Below are 13,034 nucleotides of genomic sequence, written 5' to 3'. Positions count from 1 at the left end.
CATCTTCCCACATCCAAGCTCCTTCCCACCATGCACCAGAGCAGTGTACCAACACTCATCTGCCGCTCCTCTGCACTCCGGTTATCTGGGAGAGGCACAAGCAGTGGACTACTACCCTGGGTAGATAGAGTCATCTTGAAAGGGTGGTAAGGGTACTACCTAACTGGCTAGCTAGCTTGCAATCACTAATATTAGAATACAAGTGATACTCACCCCTAACTCAGCCAAAATATAATGTCTAGAAAAGACTAAAAAGGCAGGACAGCTAAATATATTCCCACACTTGTATCACAATGGACACATCACAGAGACGTTCTTTAATACATGGTCCAAAACATTTGCATTTAATTTTAGGTTCATACCTTTCTCTTGAAGAAATGCACACAGAATGTTGTGATATACTGAAAGGGCAGGAAGCATATAGTAAATCTGTTAATCTTTGAAACGTTTCCAGGAATGCAGAAATCCACAACAACTAAGAACTTTTCACATGAGAGATTTAAAAATAACAAAACAGTAAACCTGGCAACTGATTATTCCCAAGCAGAGAGTAAACCCAAAACTGATCATAGGCAAAATGCCACGGTACAGTAAATGAGATGTGTCAGCCAGTACTCAACAGAGCTGACCGTTGAAACCATTCAAGCTTACTTATACCCATTTCTGTACAGAGGGAGGAAAACTGCCAAGTCCAACCTCCTTCAGGATTTTTTCTTTCTTCAGCATTGAGTTATAACAGGCATCTCAAGGTCTTCATTTACAAACCCTTCCAAGTCTCTACTTTCATGTATATAAAACTGTAATGTATTAAAAATTAATGCACTTGCTCTTAGAAGCTAGGCTTCCAGACTGCATTGTCTCTGAAAGGAGCTGGACAGGAACAACAGTCTACCATGTGAGTTTGGGGAGTCCTTATCAAATATTCAGTTAGCCTAATTCCTGAGAGAACGTGAATTTTTAAATATAATTTTAAATGTACAGGAGTGCATCACCTCTCTGCTAAAATTTTTATGAACTGCTCATTTTGAGTATGTACATGATGCATTTGTTTATGAATAGACAATTTCAAAGTACATTACATATATGCACATTTTAAAGATGATTTAATGTGAGCTTGACACTCAAAGTGATTTAAAAACAGTTACTCTAACTGTTTAATCAGTAGCTCTGTTCAGGGAAGGGGTTGGGTTTGTTATTTTCAATTCATTAGCTCCAGAGATATAAATTTAATTATATTGCACCAAAAAAGCTACTACCCAGTAAATGCAAAAAACCTCACTGTAACACAGAAGTAGGCTACACATAGAACTGCAATTGGGCATTTAAATAACAGGTGCATCTCTGATTTTCTGATATCTCAGAATTTGTGATATAATTTAATCCACAATGTCTATGATGGGCCGAAGAATGAAAAGGCTGTAAGATTTGCTTATGTTTCAGCAGGAAAGACACAAAAGAAAACAGTAGATTAGTTTTGGAATTAGAGTGCCTCAAAAAATGTATAGGCAATTATAGCTTTCAAGTGTGTACGAAACTGTAATGGCATAAACTGAGAGCTGAAATGGCCTGTATACTGCTCTCTCTTCTTACCAAGCAGAGAGAAACTGTAGGACAGACAGCCTTTTTGTCAAGATATTGCAAAAACCTCCATGGCACAAATAAAGTGAAGGTTGTCTTACCCAGGCTGAAGCCATCATGACAACGCTGGTGAGATCCTCCAGTATTCGGTGTATCAAAGGAACTGTATGAATCAAGTTGATCATAGTTCACAGATGGCAGACACTGGAGGAGATCTGACAACGGCCAGTCCAGGAACAGATTCTAAACTGGTTCCTGCTACCGTTCCTGTAATTAGATCTGCTGGTGGACGAGCCACTCCTGAGGGACGCTGAACATCTCCAGAGTCCTTTAGTTTCTGCTCATGGGTGGGGGCACATAGAAGGGATCTGCTCTGATAAGAGATAATTTTAAGGGAATTACAATATCCGTAATAAAATAATTTGTGCTGATGAATTCCCGATCACCTGCAAAAGCATGACTTCTGCAAGCCAGAAGGAATTCCAACATTTAGAAAAATGCCAGGCCTAGATAGGACACAATAAGTACAGTAAAAGACACCAGGTCACACCTTTCAAGACTGAAGACTCAGCTTTCTGGCACGTCTTATTTTGCTTCCACCTGTTGTGGTTTAGCCCCAGTCATCAACCAAGTACCACATAACTGCTCGCTGTGCTCAGGGAGGGTACACAGCCCTCCCACCATGTGATGGGGGAGAGAATCAGAAGATCATAAGTCAGAAAACTTGTGGGTTTTGGCATGGCAGGACTTAGTGGTGGCATGACTTCATTCAGGTCACGATAGTCTACTGTTAGCCTCCACTGTCCATTACACTTCTGCACTGGCCATAAAGAATCACAGAATCACTAAGGTTGGAAAAGACCGCTAGGATCATCAAGTCCAACCCCCAACCCAACAACCCCCAGGCTTCCTAAACCATGCCCTGAAGTGTCACGTCTACACATCTTTTAAATACCTCCAGGGATGGTGACGCCCCCACCTCTCTGGGCAGCCTGTGCCAGGGCCTGACTACTCTGTCAGTGAAGACATTTTCCCTAATATCCAACCTAAACCTCCCCTCATGCAGCTTGAGGCCGTTCCCTCTCGTCCTGTCGCTGGTGACTTGGGAGCAGAGACCGACCCCCCCCTCACTCCAGCCCCTCTCAGGCAGCTGCAGAGAGCGAGAAGGGCTCCCCTCAGCCTCCCCTTCTCCAGGCTAAACCCCCCCAGCTCCCTCAGCCGCCCCCCAGCACACTTGTGCTCCAGACCCTGCCCCAGCCCCGCTGCCCTTCTCTGGACACGCTCCAGCCCCTCAAGGGCCTTCTTGTCCCGAGGGGCCCAAACCTGAGCCCAGCATTTGAGGTGGGGCCTCACCAGTGCCGAGCACAGGGGCCCCATCCCTGCCCGGCTCCTGCTGGCCACACCAGTGCTGACACAAGCCCGGGGGCTGGTGGCCTCCTTGGCCACCTGGGCACTGCTGGCTCATGCCCAGCCGGCTGTCAGCCAGCACCCCCAGGGCCTTCTCCGCCGGGCACTTCCCAGCCCCTCTGCCCCAGGCCTGGGGTGTTGCCTGGGGTTGGTGTGACCCAAGGGCAGGACCCGGCACTTGGCCTTGTTAAACCTTATACAAGTGGCCTCGGCCTGTCCACGTCCCTCTGCAGAGCCTTCCTGCCCTCGAGCACATCAACACTCCTGCCCAACTTGGTGTCATCAGCAAACTGACTGAGGGTGCACTGGATCCCCTCACCCAGATCACTGATAAAGATATTAAACACAGAACTGGCCCCAACACTGAGCCCTGGGGAACCCCGCTCGTGACCAGCCGCCACCTGGATTTAGCTCCATTCACCACAGCTCTCTGGGCTTGGCCACCAGCCAGTTTTTTACTGAGCGAAGGGGACACCCGTCCAAGCCATGAGCCGCCAGCTTCTCTAGGAGGATGCTGTGGGAGACAGTGTCAAAGGCTTTACTAAAGTCCAGGTAGACAACATCCACAGCCTTTCCCTCATTGACTATGGGACTGTTAAAGGGTGATGGGTCTTACTGATGACTCCTTGGCTCCTCAGTTGGTGAATGAGCTCATGGATGGGGACCAGAGAGTCTTGGCTGGTGCGATATTGCCACCGGTGCACTGTTGTGGTGGCGATCGGCACCTGTTGTTCTTTGACCCTCAGCAACCCCACAACAGAAGGGTCCTTCGAGAGGCCAGGCAAGGTAGACAGCTGTTTAATTTCCTCTGTCTCCAAGGTAGCTACGCCAAAAGCCCACTTGTACCCTTTTGGGTCCTTGAAATACCCTCTCCTGAGACAGTCTATGCCAAGGATGCACAGAGCCTCTGGGCCAGTCACAATGGGGTGCTTTTGCCACTCATTGCCAGCTAGGCTCACTTTGGCCTCCACTACAGTTAGCTCCTGGGATCCCCCTGTCACTCCAGCAATGCTGATGGGCTCTGCCCCTATGTAGTTTGATGGCATTAAGGTGCACTGTGCACCGGTGTCCTCTATTGGAATGAAGGTGGAGACATCGTAGCAGAAGGTAGCGAAGGTGCCATTCTGTATTTCCTCCATAAAAAACCTCTCAGAGGAAGAGGGGAAGAGGTATAATTCCTAACTGTCTCCACAAGGTGGTACCCAAAGTACAGAAATGGCTTCAGTACAAAACTTAAACACTAGATAAAGATCAAGGCCAGTGTTTTAATAACAAATCTCCCAGGCAAAACATCACTAATCACTGCAGAGCACAGCAGACTGCAAAAACCAACACCAATCTTTAACATGTACAGCATCAAAAAGAGCATGATGCAAACCAGCTAAACTAATACCAAGAACAGATGAATCAATATCATGATCTGCAACTGTTGACAGATATAAATTCCTTAATATGCTCTAGTTAATCTGTTATTATCTCAAACCCTTTGTGCTCCACATTGGGCACCAAAAAGAACTGTCGAGGTTTAGCTCCAGACAGCAACCAAGCAGCACAGAGCTGCTCACTCATTCCCATGGTGATATAGGGGAGAGAATCGGAAGAATCATTCAATCATAGAATGGTTTGGGTTGAAAGGACTTTTAGAGGTCAAGTAGTCCAACCCCCCTGCAGTGAGCAGGGACATCTGCAACCAGATCAGGTCGCTCAGAGCCCCGTCCAGCCTGGCCTGGAGTGTTTCCAGGGATGGGGCATCGACCACTTCTCTGGGCAACCTGGGCCAGGGTTTCACCACTGTCATTGTAAAAAATTTCCTCCTTATATCCAGTCTAAATCTACCCTCCTTTAGTTTGAAACCATCACCCCTTGTCCTGTCACAGCAGGCCTTGCTAAAAAGGTCGCCCCATCCCTCCCACAGCCCCCCTTTAAGCACTCAAAGGCCGCAATAAGGTCTCCCCGCAGCCTTCTCTCCCCCAGGCTGCACAACCCCAGCTCTCCCAGCCCGGCCTCGCAGCAGGGGGGCTCCAGCCCTCGGAGCATTTCTGTGCCCCCTCTGGCCCCGCTCCAGCAGCCCCGTGTCTGTCCCGTGCTGAGGAGCCCCGAGCTGGAGGCGGCGCTGCAGGGGGGTCTCACAGAGCGGGGCAGGGGGGCAGGACCCCCTCCCTCGCCCTGCTGCCCGTGCTGCTGGGGATGCAGCCCCGGGCACGGCTGGGGGTCTGGGCTGCGAGCGCACGCTGCTGGGTCACGTCCAGCTTCTCGTCCCCCAGCACCCCCGAGCCCTTCTCCGCAGGGCTGCTCTCCATCCCCCCATCCCCCCATCCCCCAGCCTGTGCTGGTACCGGGGGTGGCCCCAAGAAGTAATAGGAAGAGTAAAAGTGAGAACACTTACAGTTGAGATAAGAAGAGTTTAATAATTTAATAATAATAATAATAATGGTCGTGGTGGTAGTAATAGTAGGAATAAAAAGGAAAACAGTGTGTGTGAAAGACAGAGACAAAACCCAGAGAAAACAAGTGATGCAACTGCTCAGCAACCACAGAACAATGCTCAGCCCATCCCTGAGCAGTGATTGCCGCCCCCCCACAACTCCCCCCCCAGTTTATATACTGGGCATGACACTGTATGGTGTGGAATAGCCCTTGGGCCAGCTGGGGTCCCGGCTGCACCCCCTCCCGGCTCCTTGTGCCCCTGGCAGAGCATGGGAGGCTGGAAAAGCCCTTGCCTAGTGCAGGCACTGCTCAGCAACAACTAAATCATCCTGGTGTTACCAACGTTATTCTCACACTAAATCAAAAACACAGCACTAGACCAGCTGCTAGTAGGAAAATTAACTCTCTCCCAGCCAAAACCAGGACACCTGTTCCTATTATTAACTGTCCATCTTCCAACAAGTACTTAACCTTATTTGAATGTTTTCCTAGCCTAGAAAGTATCAACTGCATATCCTTCTAAATGTATCCAGCTACTAGCCATAAGCTGGGCACAAATTAATGAATTCAACTCAAGTAATCTGCATAAGGTACAATATTTGCAGTAAAACTTATTATATGAGCTAACAGATCTAGGATGAAGGATAATCATGTAAAACCACTGGAGCAATCACTGAAGCAAATGCTTTAGCAAGTAAGACCTCTCCAGATGCTTTTTCTAAATAATGGCCATATATATTTTGGGAGGTGGCAGTTACAATAAGTAATAATAGTAGAGAACGGCTCTGCTCTAGTTAAGGTTTACTGTTTAGTAAACAGTTATTTACTATTTATAAGGATTTTTCCTCCAAACTCAGCACGCTTATCAGCTCTACTTTGCTGATTCATTTCAACCCATGGGATTGTATAGGAAAATTAAATGAAAAGTGGTAGCAACAGCTGGTAGAGTTACCTCCAACTGCACAATCCCCTCTGCCTGAAGAAGCACCAAGTGGGAACTGGGCATCTGTGGTGTTTTCACACCCCGAACAAGAGGGTGGTACTGACTGGCACTCAGACTTCCTCAAGCCATGAACAACTGGTAAAGGCTCCTTAGGTATAGATGTCAGGGCTTTGGTTTTAATTCATTAAATAAAATCTTAGAAAACATATCAGAGAACTTCAATACAAGTAACAGATGGATTAAAAATAAAAACAAAGAAAGAAATATTATATATGCAGAGAGGGAACCACAGTATTACTTTTTTTTGCAGAGCCCAGCAAGCTGCAACTCTTGTTCTTAAGCCTTATGCCAATACAAGGGAACATGTAGAGAAAACAACCTGTAATAACCTATACAATATCAAAACATTTCTTTATTTTTTTGGGGGGTGGGGGGAGGAGCTGTTTTAAGAAAAAAAAATCAAAATTCAATCATATACATGGTAGTCTGTATATACATCGTGCAGGGAAATACTAGCTATTTTAGTAAGGCATAACATTGCCAATGATAATGAACAAATCTGGGCTGGAAAACTGAAGAAAGTGTCCCATTACCCAAGGAGTCTGTTTCTAAGACAAGAGTAGAAACAGGAGAGAGAAAGCGTGTCTCATTTCCCAGGTAGTCTGTTAGTTCTCGAATGTGTTAAAATGGCATGGTTATAGACGACATTCAGAGGACTGGATCCAGGAGGTACCTCCCAGCCCTGCAATTCAGTATTTCTGCACTACTTTCTCCACTACTCTCAGGTGTACTGCATGTCAGTTAGTTACAGTTTCTATAACGTGTAATAGCTTCCCTTCAGCACTGCATATGCAGTTTCAAATTACTATCTTTCCCTCATTCCTGTTTTGCAGATAATGCTTTAACCCCAGTCTCATTTGTAATTAAGTCCTGACTGAACACGTTTTCCCCCCAGTTCAGCACACCTTTGTAATAGGAATTTATGAACACAAACTGTAAACAAACTCATTTATGTATGTATGAAATCCATCCTTTTATAGTCCAGCCCTGAGAGATTCTGAGCACAGACAGAAACCTGCAACACCCCACTAGTGTCACAGTCCCTGTGGAAGCTCAAAGCCTCTCCAACTAGGCTGTCAGCAACTCGTAGCCTGGGACACAGGGGAAAACAAACAAAAAAACAGGACAAAAAAAGCCTACACACACACAAAAACCCAACCCAAAAAAAGAAAAAAGAAAAAAAAAGGAATCTATTTCATAATTCAAGCTCATAAACACATGAATACTGAATGACTTACCCTTGCTGTACAGAACTATCCTGTCTACAGTGCAAAAGGAGTTCTTGTGCTTTAAAGTTCCAACTTGGTTATATAAATTGCAGAATTAAATGCTACCTGCTCATTTAAATAACGTACAGATCTGTCAAAAATACCATGTCAACACTGGTGCAAGTATATCACTGCTACTACAAGTTCTTTTTAGAAATGTCAGGGAAAGTACAATGTATAAATAATTCAGCTTTTTCAAAAGAATTCTCAAACTTATTTAGGGATATCATATGCCTTCTGTAGAAGAATGCCCTTTAGACTCAATCAGGTTTTAACATACAATATAAGATACACATTGTGAAAAACAGAGCAAGGAAGCATGGGCTGATTCAGGATGTTCCACGGCATAACATTCAGAAAGGAAAAAAGATCAGAAAAACCTGTGCAAGTTTCCACTGACCCACCAATTTCAGAACTTGAGACTTCGCAGGACTATGAAATGACCCACATCGGCTGCTCTGCAGCACTCCGGGATGCGCTGGCCTGCCACTGTGTCCGTCACATTGCTTGGACAAAATGGATCCTCCCGAGGTGCAAAGAGATGGCAAGTCTGCTATACACCTTAGAGGTTGCTCTCAAAGTTAACCATCCTAATAAAAATAAGTTAGATATGTCTTTTTACATAAAAAGAACCAAAGGTACTTGATGGACGTGCCTACATTTATATAATGTTGCAGAAGCAAGCAAGATACTGTCTCCTTTTCCCCTTTTCTTACAGGGAAAAATCTACTGAAGAGACCCTTTTCGCTCCGCTGAGGTGCTCCTGGATGATCACAATTCACCTTCTTTTAGGTAAGCTGAGCATAATGACCTCTAAGGTTTCCTCTGGCATTTTCTGCAGCCTGCAAAACATATTTATGACAACCCAAGACTCTATTTTTCAACATCTTCCTAAAAATGCAGGCACTGCATGCAATATTCTAACGTCCTTCTCAGCCGCTCCTTACTCACAGGTGAAATCAACTCTCCTCACAGTTAGGGTTCGTGGTTTTATAAATCTCAGGGTCACTATAGATGATTTTGCTGCAACGTTACACTAGGTTCTCTTGCCGTATTGCTTGCTATGACTCCTAGATCCCTTTTACAATTTCACCTTTCCAGGATACTATTCCCTTCTCACAGAGACGAGATATGCATTTCTCATCACTTGGTGGTGTGTAGGAAAATACCAATTTTGACTGTATTTAAAAACTGATCTTTGTTTAAATGAGGCTACTTTATAAGGTCACTCAAGCTGTCATCTATGCCTTTTTGCAATATGTCGCTTGCCGATTTTATTAACAGCAAATGTATTTACTTCTAGGCCATTAAATGAAGTGTTGGAAAGCATTGGTTGGAATGCCCTGGAAAACCTCAGTAGAAGTATTTCTGTTCAGTGATGCTAGAAAACGACTATTTTTTGTGCATGACTATTTTTAACATGAGTTTTAATGATGCTGCGCAGCAAAAATTTTTAGATACAATTGTGCAGATCAGCTCCCTGTAATGCTGTCACTGGCATGAAAGGAAAAGGCTAAGTTTCTGCCTCAAATCTCCCACTCCTGCGCTCAGCACAAGCTCACTAAATCCAAAGCAAGGCAGGAGAGCTCCCCGGTGCACCCCCTCTCCCTGCCTAGCGCCTCTGGGCCCGCTGCTCACCGCATTTTGCCGGCCTGGTCAGAGCAGCTCCCGAGAGCAGCCTGCACATGCACGCCCGAGTGCAGCACGTGGCATTGCAAGGCACGTCCTGTACGTCCTCAGATGTACATGGAGAGGATTGCATCTTGCATTTAAAATCACGCGTTTCAAAGGCATTTCAATAGATGTCCCTGGCATACGCGTTAGTGATCCCTTTCCCGATACGCTTCAGCAACACTACTCGATACAGGAGCACCAGTTACGGACTTTTGTCCGGTCTGCAATCATATACTGTACTGGAATACACCGGGTTTGTAACACGAAGCCACGGAGTTCCTTTCATTATTATTTGAATCATACACGGCAAGTGAACTGCGAGTCAACATTTTGTCTTTGTCAACATTATTTCTCATACAGATTATTCTTTAACATTTGATATTAACTGTTCAAGTTTTCTGTTTAAGTGTTTTTTAGCAGTCACTCGAACATATGTAATTAAGACCAGTTTCTGCTCCTGGACAAAAAAAAAACAACTGTAATAAGCTACATTACCTTCCAAGCCTTGTATTTGTTATGCCCTCTAATGGGAAAATATTGTTACAGTCACAGCAGAAAATGTTACAGGCCATCAACATCAAATTATGAACTCCAGCATGACATGCTGAGCACATTCAAAGACAAATACATTGCAATTCTTTACAGACAGTTGCCCTGTCAAAGGATTTTTTTTCATAATTCATCAGTGACTAGAACAAAGACTTATCAGGCCTCACAATAAAGCTGCTGGCTGTGAACGATTCAGTTTATAGCTCCCTTTATAGAAGCAAAGACAAGGGCAGGAGCTTACAACTAACCGAAGGGGTAGCACGTGCCTTGTGTGAAACGTGAGTGGCATCAGATGCACAGATTTGGACTTCCTATACATGCATGATTAAAATATTTTTAAACTAGTAGTAGTAATAAAATGCCCTCTCCCCTACAAATAACCTGAAGGAGGAAAAAAAAAAAACAACTGGTATCAGGATATATGGCACCATGGCAAAACTCCACGGCCCAAAGAAAATAACCAGTCATGAATGTAAATGAGAGAGAATGTGAGATTGAGAGAAAGTCCTTTCATCTAACAACAAGAAGCTGCAACTGGATGCTCCTGATACCAAACCTCGCTCAGAAAACACAATATCCAGTCACACAGCCATCCACGAGACCACAGAAACACTGAACATAATCCAACCAGAAAAGGAATTCAAAGACTAGAAGAGCTGACCAAAATCACCAGAGAAGGTCTGCAGCAATGAAATACTCTGTGTTTAGACAAGTTCCCGTTCACTACCTAGTAATTCTGGTTATGATAAGCTTCCTATACAAATGTAAGGCGAAGCACAGCATCCATAAGAATCTAAAATGTCAGCTAGTGCTTCAAAGAGTTGATTGATTGTGCTTGCTAGCAAAATATACAACGAAAGAAAGCAATCTGCTTGTTCTGTTAGAATCCATGCAAACAGAAGATGAATAAGCATAAAAGAAATAGAAAATTTGCAAGCAAATTTTAAAGATTAAATTATTTTCACATATTCCTCCCTCAGGTACTTTTAAATGGCCCACAAGATCTTTTTCTACATTTTCATGAACAGTATGGATTTATCTAGTACTCTAATCAGACACAATACGTTGAAACTCACTTTGCAGACAGGTTTCTATCTTCAGATATTCATAAAACTATTTCCATTTTTTAAAAAGAAATAAGGAACAAAGATAAAAACGTCAGCAATTACAGCAGCAGAATTTGAAATCGCATGACTATAGTTCTGCTTTTAACTTCAGGGGGCATCAAGCAACTTATTTTCATAGAAGAAACAGGGTGCCACATCTGGCTAGCTAGCACTGCTAAGGCACGCGCAGCCTTGCAGTCACTTACGACCTCAGTGAGCACTTGGGGAAAAATTTCAGGATCTGCTCACTGCTGGCACTGCAAGACACAGATGTTTACAACAGTAATAATTAATTACTGATGCTTATTAAAGTAGTGCTACAGTATGACACTTCTGAAACCATACACGTTACCAATAAAAGCACTGTCATTCACTTACGAATTGCTGCTGTAGCCACCATAAAAATAATTTAAAAGAAACAACAAAACAACAAAGAAATCCCAACCGTTCATTTGTTAGAAACAGAGGATGAAAATAACAGAAGAGAGGTCAGATTGAAATTCCTGTGTCAGCAGCGTACTCTTCTGAAGGATTAACAGCTGTGATTTAGTGAGTAATATTAGTATTGTGTTTCTCATCAGTCACAAGGAATGGTCTGCTGGCGTCTGCTCCTGCGGTTACCTGAAAAGCATGTTCGAAATATTTTCTAGAATACAGCTATAATATAATTTTCCTGCTTTGAAAAGTAAGTAGTGCTTCATTTTACTAACGTTAATCTTCGAGTGACAGGCAATATAAAAAAAGCTATTTGTAATCACTCTTAAAAAACTATTTTCTCTCAAAGACTTCTAGCAAGTTTAATTAAACAGGTAACTAGGATGAAGAAGCATTAACTTATGTAACACATTAGGAGTTTCTTTCAGGACAACTACATAATGATACAGTTAAATTTAACTGAAACAATGGCAGAGTTTATTCATGAGCACCACAACTCCAACAGATCTCCATCTCTCTCGAACACGCTTTATGTCCTACAAGAGAGGAAAGTAAAGCAGTACCACTCCTGCGTCTTGCACACAGAAGCGAGATACTTACTAACTGGGAAAGTACACAGCACCTATCTCAGAGAATTCCTTACCAGATTAGAAATGCTGAAAGAGTTTTGATTTTTCACTGTAAATAAAGCCCAGGTTTAAAACCTGCCTACTTAACATAGCTTCTCCTCATCACATCCAGTTTCTGAGAGGTAGCAAGCCGAGCTCTTCTCCCTGACCGTTGTTTAATTTAAGAAGGCTGCTGCTGGAGACCGCTGCCTTCATACTCAGGACTGGCTGCTCAGGGATACATGGAAGAAGTTACCCTCTACTTTCACGTCCATTTATCCACAGCATTAGAAGCATCATTGTCCACAGAGCCTCTGGATCTAGGCAATCCTAAAGTCAAGTCACTTCTCCCTCATTCGTAAAGGCAGCAAGTGAATCAGTTTCTCCATTTGCATGATGAGGCACTATTTTACCACTAAAATGCAACCCAACAGTATCTATTTAACATATTAATTTATATTTTAGGACAATGGACTGCTCGCTTCTCCTCCACTATGCTTGAGATATATTAAAAAGCTACTGATGAACAGAGCACTTCACGCCACACAGAAGAAGTATTTGCCAGAAGTCTGTCCCAGTTCTTTAAGGTAATCCTCTTACAGGACCAGGGCTAAATAAATGCAGCACACTCATGAAACTCAGCCATCTAAATTATACAGCAGCATCAGCAAACTCCTCTGGGTAAGGTAGAGAAGAACGGTGGGATGTCCCAGCACTCTCCCGGTGCCATTCGTGGCACTTGCTCTTCCTCCTCAGTTCTGTGAAAAACGGTTTCCGTTGCTGATCACACAAAAGAAATTCAGAGTATGACAGCGCCACAGAAAATAACTGATAAAAATATGAAATCACCACTGAGAAGAGACAGGGATTGAGAGTAGACTCTTCCTGATGCCATATAACTGGAGAGCAGTGAAACCCCAAGTTCGTTCTGCTGTAGCACTGAGGTACACAAATAAAGATATGCTTTATGCATATGCAT

General features: G+C 43.8%; 1 protein-coding gene across 1 annotated transcript in view; it reads right to left on the bottom strand.

The window, feature by feature from the left end:
• Positions 1–13,034, bottom strand: part of MCTP1 (multiple C2 and transmembrane domain containing 1) — a 287,863-nt gene that overhangs the window by 228,691 nt on the left and 46,138 nt on the right. The gene's annotated exons all lie outside the window — the stretch shown is intronic.

This window comes from Phalacrocorax aristotelis, chromosome Z, assembly GCF_949628215.1.
Source record: "Phalacrocorax aristotelis chromosome Z, bGulAri2.1, whole genome shotgun sequence".
In the NCBI taxonomy this organism is placed as follows: Eukaryota; Metazoa; Chordata; class Aves; order Suliformes; family Phalacrocoracidae; genus Phalacrocorax; species Phalacrocorax aristotelis.
Note: the sequence above shows the minus strand (reverse complement) of the source record. Positions and strands in the feature narration are given on the sequence as shown.